The 11,237-nt window shown below is 35.9% G+C and overlaps 1 protein-coding gene across 6 annotated transcripts in view; it reads right to left on the bottom strand.

The window, feature by feature from the left end:
* LOC106872997 (uncharacterized) overlaps window positions 1–11,237 on the bottom strand; it is a 72,251-nt gene that overhangs the window by 33,360 nt on the left and 27,654 nt on the right. For 3 of the 6 annotated variants that reach the window (XM_052966251.2, XM_052966250.2, XM_052966252.2), the window contains exon 2: window positions 10,471–10,811. The exons of the other annotated variants lie outside the window; for them this stretch is intronic. The gene's annotated coding sequence lies outside the window, so the exon portion shown is untranslated. The remainder of the gene's footprint in view (window positions 1–10,470; window positions 10,812–11,237) is intronic. 6 annotated transcript variants of the gene reach the window in all.

The following is an 11,237-nucleotide window of genomic DNA, read 5'->3' as shown; positions in this document are numbered from 1 at the left end:
ATTCCACTGCGACATGTTGAAACATTTGGTGAAAGCAAACAGATTTGTGGAGTGCAAAGAATAAGATATTTTTATGACAACAATGCACCTGGTCACCATGCTCCCCTCACTTCTGAGTTCTCACCAAAAACCTGCCCTATTCACCAGATTTAGCATCTACAGACTTCCATCTCTTCCCCAAGATGGAAATACAGCTCAATGGTTGCTGCTTTAACACCACTGTCAAGATCAAGAGTAAATTGCAGAAGGTCCTCAACTCAACTTTCAGGCTGGATTCTGAAAGATGCAGGAATACTGGGACCAGAGAATTGCTGTGCAAGGTGACTATTTTGAAGGAAATTTGATGTTAAAACTTAAGTAAATAAGTTATTTTTTATTAAACATAACTAGTCCAGGAACTTGGACCTCTCGGAGGCAATAGCCAAGACCTTGGCATTGTCGTGTTTGAGAAGAAGACCCATCAAGCTGAGTAAAATCACAGTCGTGCCAAATACCAGTGTCACGCAAATGGTACTTATGCAGGTGGCACTTGAAGGCACCCATTATGCTCTTAGAGTGGTTGGCATTAGGAAGGCCATCCTGCCATAGAAAACCATGCCAAATCAGACTGGAGCCTGGCACAGCGTTCCAGCATGCCAGCCCAGTCAAAAACCATCCAACCCATGCCAGTATAGACAACGGACATATGATGATGATGATATATACGGATTTATACACATACATGTGTATACATATCGTATTTATATATATACATACATATATATATATATATATATATATATATATATATATATATATATATATATATATATATATATACCACTGCTTTTTATAGTGGCCCTCTCAGATATGCCCTTAAGTGCCCAGATAGCCACCCTTGCTAGCTACACAGACGATACGAAAGTCTCGCAGAAAATACAGAACCCCAGTGATGTTGCACATCTGCAGCAGGAGTTGGACTAAATTTACAGATGGGCTGAGGATAATAATATGCAGTTTAATGCTGAAAAATTCCAGGCCCTGCGCTACCAAAACTGAATATGAAACTTACAGAGTACACTGGTCCACAGGGAATTTCAATCCCAGAGCATAAATCAGTGAGGGACCTGGATATCGACATGAGTAATGATACCTCTTTCCAAGTGCACATTACCAGGATGGCAACAAAGTGCAGACGACTGGCTAGATGGATCCTGAGAACATTCAGAACCAGAGATAAGGAAACCATGATGGTCCTCTGGAAGACATTCGTCCTCAGCCACCTGGATTACTGCTCACAGCTAGGGTCACTCACTAGTGTGAAAATTAACAGCAGACCTTGAAGCAATCCAGAGAAGATTCACAAAGAAGATTGTCTCTTTGCAACTGCTCAGCTACTAGGAAAGACTGAAACAGCTAAGACTCTACTCCCTGGAGAGAAGGTGGGAGAGGTATGCAGAAATATACATCTGGAAGATCTTGGAAGGAATTGTGCCAAATTTTGGCATTGAAAGCTACACCAATTCCAGAACGGGATGACACTGCATAGTGCCAAAGATCCCAACAACACCATCAAGCTTCAGGACCAGTTACTGCAACAGTTTGGGTTTCAGGGGCCCACAGCTTTTTAATATTTTCCCAAAGAGCCTGAGGAACCTGCACAAAGTAGATGTAGGCGTTTTTAAATCAAAGCTGGACCTCTTCCTGTCGAGAGTCCCAGATGAACCTACCTCACAGCAAGAGGTGCAAATGAGGGTAGCTACATCAAACTCCATTCTTCACCAAGTGCCACATATTGGAGGAGGCTCTCAGTGATAACAGTGTAGCAAAATGGCGGTGCATCAACATGGCTGCAGCTCTGAGCTGAAACTATAGAAAAAAAGAAACATATATATATATATATATATATATATATATATATATATATATAAATATATAAATATACATATATATATATATATATATATAAATATATATACATATATATAGATAGATAGATAGATATACATAAAAAATAAATAAATGTGCCCTTTTAAAGCCTAGCCAGGCTCATGGGCGCGGTTTCCTGGTTTCAATGGCGTATGTGTTCCCCAGCTGGATAGGAGGCCAGTCCATCGCAGTGGTACTCATTTTTGCCAGCTGAGTGGATTGGAGCAACGTGAAATGAAGTGTTTTGCTCAAGAACACGTGTTGCCCGGTCCAGGAATCGAAACCACAATCTTACGATCATGATGCTGACACCCTAACCACTAAGGCACGTGCCTCCATTATATATATACATATATATATATATATATATATACATATATATATATATATATATAAATACATATATATATATAGAGATAGATAGATATAGATATATATAGGTGCATCTAATAAGGTGCCTTAATTTTTAAGTACCTTATTCAACTGAATCTTGTTGATATATATATATATTATATATATATATATATATATATACACTTATATGTATTTATATATAAATATACATAAACACATATATACATGTATGCATATATGTACACATTTACATGTGTGTACCTGTATGTGTGTGTATATAGATATGTATATATATATATATATATATATATATATTATAAAATCTGGTAATTAGTCATATATTAATTAATATCGATTAATTATCAGGAGGCCAGCACATGTAAAGAATCAAAGAGATTCAGAAGTATTATCTGCAATCTCAGGGGATTAAGGTACATTTTAAAAAAATAACGTCGACCACTAACGTGGACAATTAATGCGCTAGAAATAGATCACATCTTGTGTCTATTAAGACCTAAAATGTTCTCAACATATATATATATATATATATACACACACTTATACATATATATATATATATATATATATATATATATATACACTTATACATATATATACATATAAGGTTTTTTTCCATAGGTAACATAAAATAGCTTTACTTGCAATTTTTTTACCGTTCACAATCAAAGCTGTAAAATAATGAATAAGCAATAAAAATCTGTATATTATATATAAAAATAAGGAATACACAATTCAGCAACAATTGGACAAGTCGTATGAAATTAATGATATAACATGTAGATACAAGTCGTCAAAAATCATCAGTGAAAATCAAACAAAACGTTTGACTCAATCTGGTTTCGTTGTTCGAAAAAAATGTTCGTTTTCTGTATTCGTCTTTATGTTTTCGTTTTTCATTGTGTTTAACGTTTTTTGTGATATCCTGTACCCATATAGGCTTGTATCTATAAATATAGATGTCGGTATGTACATATATGTATGGATATATGCATATAATTATATATTATTTATGTTATTTTATATATATATATATATATATATATATATATATATATATATATATATATATATATATATATATATATATATACATGTATATATATATATATATACATACATAAAGAAGTATATATATATATATATATATATATATATATATATTGATATACAAGTATGTACATATATAAATCAACAGTAAATCAAAAATCTATAAATACTTAATATTCAATTTTATTTATTCATTCCAATTATGAAGTTACTCAAGAGGGCTTCAATTTGAACAATTTTCATGATGCTTCATATTTAGATACTTTTATTAAATTCATTCAATTGTTAAACAAAAATAAATCTTGGAATTACATGGTTATGATGTACTGTCAGGTGACTTTTGGCCAAATTTGTATATATATATCTATAAACACATATATATGTACACACAGACACATATATATGCTGATGCCATGAAAAAAGCACTGGTGCTGGTTCCACATAAAATGCATTGGTTATGGTGCCACATAAAAAGCACTGGTGATGGTGCCACATAAAATGTACTGGTGATGGTACCATGGTACACTGTGTAAAGTGATCACAATAAGCAGTCAGCTACCCTACCCTAGTCGTTACCACTCCCAATGTAGGATTCCTCACCATACAGGTGACAGGCACAGCCGTAAGATGTATTATGGATCGGTAGCAATTGGAAGGGCGTGACCCAACTCAAATAAACATTAACAACTGTGTGACATGAGGGCTAAGGAGAAGTGAAAGTGTCACCTCTGGAGTTTGCTAATGACCATTATACCGATAGGTAAATGGACCGAATAAATTTACAATCTATAAATGTCTTTGAATAACTAGTCACTCATCTGGGAAGGCCTTGAAATCAATGTTACCATCTGGCAATTATGTGTGACCCAGTGATAATAAAAAGACTCAAAGGAGGTCTGCAACCAAATAACTTTACTCAACACTTTGCAACTGAATCAGTGGAAGCAAAGATGCCTCTCATTTACTTGACAATTTATGCACCACATTGCAGAAATCACAATCTAAGTATATCTCAAAGCAAACTCTTACACTGTTGTACCATTAAATTACAAATAATGCTTATCTTTTATGCTCAGGTGACCCTACAGCTTCTAAGAGTACAACTGTATTCGTCTTTGCTTAGATAAAATGACTAAATTATGGGTGTTAAGTCCCCATTTAGGGGGACTTTCTAACTTCTAAGAAGATGAAATTTTAGAAATATTACTTCATTTGTGTCTAATATCTATGGTTAAAATTTCATCAACAGCAAAAATATATGAATTTTCATAGGGGTTATGGCCCCTTCGCATAGAATATAATTTCTAAATTTCATAAAGATCCATTCAGTACTTTTGACCTATTTTTGGATCATAAAAAAATGACTAAAATTTGGAAGTTAAGGCCCCCATTAGTGGGTCTTAGAATCATCATGAGAAGTGGAAACTTTGAGAATACTTCTTGATGTGTGTCAATTACCCATGGTCGAAATTTCCGAAAATTTATGAATTTTCATGGGGGTTCTGCCCCCTTTAAACCATCTCAAATTCAAACCAAACATACTGCATTATAACCGCCCTTGTGCATTGAATCTAAGTTCCAAATATCATAAGGACCCATTCAGTAATTTTGGTCCATGAAATTGTATAAAACACACAGCATTACTCTTCTCCTGAGGCTTGGATTTTGTGTTCCAAATTTCATTAGGATCGGTGCAGTAGTTTGAAGTGTGTGTGTGTGTGTGTGTGTGTGTGTGTGTGTGAGCATGTATATGTTGTGTGTGTATGTGTGTGTGTATGTCCATGTATGTATAATTGTGTGCGTGTATGTCCATGTATGTATAATTGTGTGCGTGTATGTATGAGTGTGTACTGTGTGTGTGTGAGAGGTATGTGTGGGTTCATTTACATGTGCTTGTGTATGTATGTGTGTGTGTGTATAAGTGTGTGTGTGTGTGAATGTATGTGCATTTGTACATGTGTATTTTGTGTGTGCATGTGTGTGTGCGTGTGTATGTGTGTGCGTGTGTGTGTGTGTGAACGAGGGGTTGTGTGTAGAGGTATATGTGCATCTTTTTGCATGTGTATGCATGTGTGTATGTGTGCGTGTAGTTGTGTGTACGTGAAAATTGCCTCACAAGAATTAAAGAAACCCTCATCAAACTGGAACACCACGTGAGCATATTTCTTATGGGTGATTTCAACTGCCCCACAATCAAATGGCCCGAAGGTCTCATGCTCTCAGGAATGACTCATTGCAAGCAAGCACAGGTGAAGTCTCTGCTCAACCTCACCAATGCCCTATTCATGGTGCAAGCTGTACTCAGACCAACTAGGGCGAATAACATTTTGGATCTCTGCTTCATGAACAATATGGACATCATTCATGATGTGAAAGTGACGCCGACATTAGTCTCAGATCACAACATAATAGAGCAGTCTATGTTTGGGCTGAAAGTAGCCAGAGACATACAGCCTAAAGGAAGCACCTGAAATCTCTCCAATCTGAACTTCTACACAGCAGACTGGAAATCGATCCAAAAAGAGATCCTCAGACAGGACTGGTCAAAATGTCTCTCCACACCAGACATTGGTGTGAAACTAGAATATTTCCTGTCTGTTATGCAAACCATATGCCAGAAATATGTCCCAGAGCACAAAGCCAACACAAAAAGAAACAAGATTCCAAGGGAGAGGAAGATCCTCATGAGACGACAGACAAAGGTTGCAAATCGACTCAACCAACATCCCAAAAGTAGCGAAAGGTCCCGCGTAAAAACAACACTGATGGAGATTGAAAAAAGACTGCAACAATCCTATGTGAGGGAGTAAATAAAATAAGTACCAGCCTTTCGGGGATAAATAAAATAAGTACCAGCCATGCACTGGGGTACTGGGGTCGATGTAATCAACTTTCCCCCTCCTCCACACTTTCAGGCCTTGTGCCTATAGTAGAAAGGATTATTATTATAATAATAATAGGGTGGCAAGCTGGCAGAAACGTTAGCACACCAGGCGAAATGCTTAGCAGTATTTTGTCCCTTTGTCTGTCCTTGTTTGTCCCTTCTATGTTTAGCCCCTTGTGAGCAATAAAGAAATAAGAAAGGATTATTATTATAATTATTATCATAATTATATTATCAAAGTGGCTAGCTGGCAGAATTGTCAGCACACCAAGTGAAATGCTTATGGGTGCTTTGCCCATCACTACATTCCGAGTTCAAATTCTGCTGAGGTTGACTTTGCCTTTTATCCTTTTGGGATCGATAAAATAAGTATCAGTTGAACACTGAGGTTGATGTGATTCATCCCTTCCCCCAAAATTGCTGCCCTGTGGCAAAATTTGAAACCATTATTATTATTATGAAGGTAGTGGGCTAACAAACTCGTTAGCACGACGGGTGAAATGCATAGAGACTTTCACCTGTCACTACGTTCTGTGTTCAAATTCCACTGAGGTCAGCTTTGCTTTTCATTCTTTCGGGATCAATAAATTAAGTACCAGTGAAACACAGGAGTTGATGTAATTGACTAGTCCCCTGCCATCAAATTTCAGGCCATGTGCCTTCAGTAGAAAAGATTATTATTATTATTATTATTATTATTATTATTATTATTATTAGGGCAGCAAGGTAGAAGAATCATTAGCACACCAGGCAAAATGCTTAGCGGCATTTCATGCATCTTTCTGTACAAAATTTAAAAGCCATCAAGGTCCACTTTGCCTTTCATTCTTTCAGGGTCAATTAAATAAGTACCAGTTGTAAACTGGAGTTGATGTAAACAACTTATCCCCTCCACATAACTTGTTGGGCCTTGTGTCAAAATTTGAAACCATTATTATTATTATTATTATTATTATTATTATTATTATTATTATTATTATTATTATTATTATTATTACTACTACTACTACTATGGTGGCGAGCTGGCAGAATTGTTAACACACTGGACGAAATGCTTAGTGGTATTTTGCCAGTCGCTCCATTCTGATTTCAAATTCCGTTGAGGTTGACTTTACCTTTCATCCTTTCGGGGTCAATAAAATAAGTACTAGCTGAACACTGGTGTCAATGTAATCATCTCATCCCCTCCCCTAAAACTGCTGCCCTTGAGGCAAAATTTGAAACCATTATTATTATTATTATTATTATTATTATTATTATTATTTGGTGCAAGATCAAGCATTTATAGAAGCAAATAAGGAGGTTGTATGATATTCATGCCTTTCCCCAAATACTTCAGAGTTTTGAGCAAAATGATTTAGTCTCAGCTGCTTATTGAGATTTGATTAGAAACTCAGTCTAGAATTCCTGAGGGAAATTACCAACAGATGCCATCTACATGGAGCACAATAGTTAAGTAAATGCCATCATATTGAACTCATGTATACTTCTAATATATATATATATATGTATGTATGTATGTATGTATGTATGTATGTATGTATGTATGTATGTATGTATAGGTGTGTGTGTCTGTGCATGTGCTTGTGTGTGTATGTGTGCATATGCATGCAAACATATGTAACAGGTTCATATACACTTGGATATGGGAAAACCTTTCATTGCAAAAATAGTCTCAAGGGAAAAGAAATCTCCTCATAGATAACATATGTGAAAATACATCACTGGGCTATGAATGACAGCATCAGAGGGTAGGACACATGCATTTCTGCGTCATTATGCTTCATCAGACATGAATGTAACCCAAACATAATATTTTTTTCTGGCTCTCATCTCTATTTTCTTTTCTCATTTCCACTTTTCCTTTTCTTTCGTCTTTATCTCCCGTCGGACTTTCTTCAGTATCCGACAGAGGACTATGTCCGAAATGTTATGTTTTTACACTATAACTTTTACCCTTTTATGAGCATCAAGCTAATAAGATTAACTGGACAGATGGACAGACAGGCAGACAGACAAACACATACACAAGCACACATACAAATACATACATATATACTTATATATGTGGTTCCTATTCAGTTTCCAGCTATCAAATTTCCCTCATAAGGCATTAGTCATCTCATGGTATTAGAAGATGCTTTGTTAAGGTGGTGTACAATCAGACTGAACCCAGAATCATGCGGAGACAAAGCAAACATCTAAACCATACAGCCATGCCATCATTTATACATATATATGCATGAGACAGAGGCAGAATGAAAGAGAACTGAGAGAAAAATCCAAATGTCTGTTTTTTTCAACACCTGTCTCCCAATTTTTTATCTATTAAGGTATAAATCCTATCCCTACATACACAATAGATACCCAATTATTCAAAGTGCCCATGCACACAACAGTAAATGATAGACATTATTCTCCAGCCTTTCAGGGGAAAAGAGCAACTAAAAAAATATGGAGAGAAAGGAAGAAAAAAATAAAGCAATCCATATTAAGGTTTAGGAGAAATGGTTTTGAATACATTGTGTGCAGGAGAAGTGAAAGAAATCAATGAGAGCAGCTGCTGATCAGCACACACACACACATATATACACACCATAGTTGCTATGTCAGTAAATTGTTGGAAGTGAGAGAGACAGAAGGTAGATGACATGTTTCCATGTCCAAACAGACTGTCCATAGTAAATTCCATCTTTGCTGCAGCTGGCTATATAATGACACCAAACAAGGTGCTGGGCTGCTGATGTCGACAAGTCTAGTTTACGGCTTTATTGATCATTTGGCACCAGTCTGTATCAGAGTAAAATACAATCTGAATAACACACTTGCCAATCACTGAGCTGGCATTCTTTATTAGTGAAAATGAAAACTAAAAAAAATAATGGATAGAACAGGAAGTAAAGAACATAACAAGTCAATAAAAAAAATCTGTGCTAAGAAGAAGGAAAAAATGATAAAATGGGAATTTATATTGGATTCATGGCAGATATTTACCAGGATTAAAGTTGCCTATGGCTAGAACCTGCATGGAAATAAAAAGCAAATCCATATGTGTAAATGTGTGTGAGTGGTAAAGTTCTATGGAAATTCTTTTGTACATAGTTTTTTTCAGAGAAGGAATTGCTAGAAAGGCAATTCTGTCCATTTCAAGGATCAATATTATTTAGTTGCTTTAAAATATATCCATTGCAACATTAAAACTATTTTAATGAATATTTATAGGTATCACAAAACATACATAGACAAATTAATATAAGTATATAATTATATATGTATAAGTATATGACATACATATATCACCATCATATCCATTTTTGATGTATATGAGTTGAATATGTCACACAACATCCCATCACTTGTCTCTGATCTTTCTTATTTGACACAAACAGCAATAGAGAAAACCAACCATATGTGTTATTGTGTATGTGTGTTAATTTTATTTATCATTTCTTCATGGTTCTTAGGGTTGGATGCCATTCCTATCTCCAACCACTTTACAGTAAGAACTGAGCATATTTTTTGTATTACTGGAAATAGAGGGGTGTCTTTGACTATACATGTTTTTATACACACATCATCATCATCATCATCATCATCATTTAACGTCTGTTTTCCATGCTAGCATGGGTTGGACAATTTGACTGGGGACTGGCGAACCAGATGGCTACACCAGACTCCAATCTGATCTGGCAGAGTTTTTACAGCTGGATGCCCTTCCTGACGCCAACCACTCCAAGAGTGTAGTGGGTGCCTTTTATGTGCCACCGGCACAAGGGCCAGTCCGGTGGTACTGGCAACAGCCACGCTCAAATGGTGTTTTTTACGTGCCACCTGCACGAACATACAAACACACAAAGGCACGCACACACATATATAGGCAAAGGCATGGTTTCATGGCAAAGTAGCACACTTTGCAACTATCTCGTTTCAGGTTCAGTCCCACTGAATGACACCTTGGGCAATTCTCCAGTAATTCTGGGTTGACCAATGCCTTGTGAGTGAATTTTATGGATGGAAAATATGTGTAGGCCCAATATGCATGTTTGTCCCCACTTCACAACCAATGTTGGTTTGCTTAATATTCCTGTACCTTAGCAGTTCAAAAAAAGAAAAAAAACTAAAAAACTAAGAACAAGATTTTTAAAAAAATCTAAGTACTGGGATAAATTCGATTGATTTAAACCCTTCAAGAAACTACCCCAGCAAGCTCATTGTCTAATGATTGAAACAAGTAAAAAATAAAACCCAATACTTACATGTAGCTTCATGTGTGTGCTTTGAAATAGACTATTCTAAAAAGAATTATTTCATGTTCTCTTAAAAGTTTATAAAAGTCTTATGATGGAGGTGCGTGGCTTAGTGGTTAGGGTGTCGGATTTATGATCGTAAGATTGTGGTTTCGATTCCTGGACCTGGCGATGCGTTGTGTTTTTGAGCAAAACATTTCATTTCACGTTGCTCCAGTCCACTCAACTGGCAAAAATGAGTAATCCTGCAACGGATCAGTGTCCCATCCAGGTGAAGAATATATACGCCACTGAAACTGGGAAACTGACCCTTTTAAAGATGCTGCTCCAGCATGGCCGCAGCCAAATGACTGAAACAAATAAAAGAAATATATATACATACATACATATATATATATATATATATATATATATATATATATATATATTACGGAGATGTACTTGCATAGCAAGTGACCTGATCTGAGATCGTGTGCTGGAACGAAAACAATTGCAGCGTGGAAGGTGTTTATAAGCCATTTAAAATAACACACAAAATCCGTTAGATTCACTTCAACATTTAAATTTAATTTGTCAAAATATTTTCATCGCTTTGAGACCGCGACCTGTTCACTGACAAAATTCTGTGCAGCATCTCATGGGTTGGACAATTTGAGATGCAGCACAGAATTTTGTCAGCGAACAGGTCGCGGTCTCAAAGCGACGAAAATATTTTGACAAATTAAATTTAAATGTTGAAGTGAATCTAACGGATTTTGTGTGTTATTTTAAATGGC

Source organism: Octopus bimaculoides, chromosome 3, assembly GCF_046866305.1.
Source record: "Octopus bimaculoides isolate indiv1 chromosome 3, ASM4686630v1, whole genome shotgun sequence".
NCBI lineage: Eukaryota > Metazoa > Mollusca > Cephalopoda > Octopoda > Octopodidae > Octopus > Octopus bimaculoides.
Note: the sequence above shows the minus strand (reverse complement) of the source record. Positions and strands in the feature narration are given on the sequence as shown.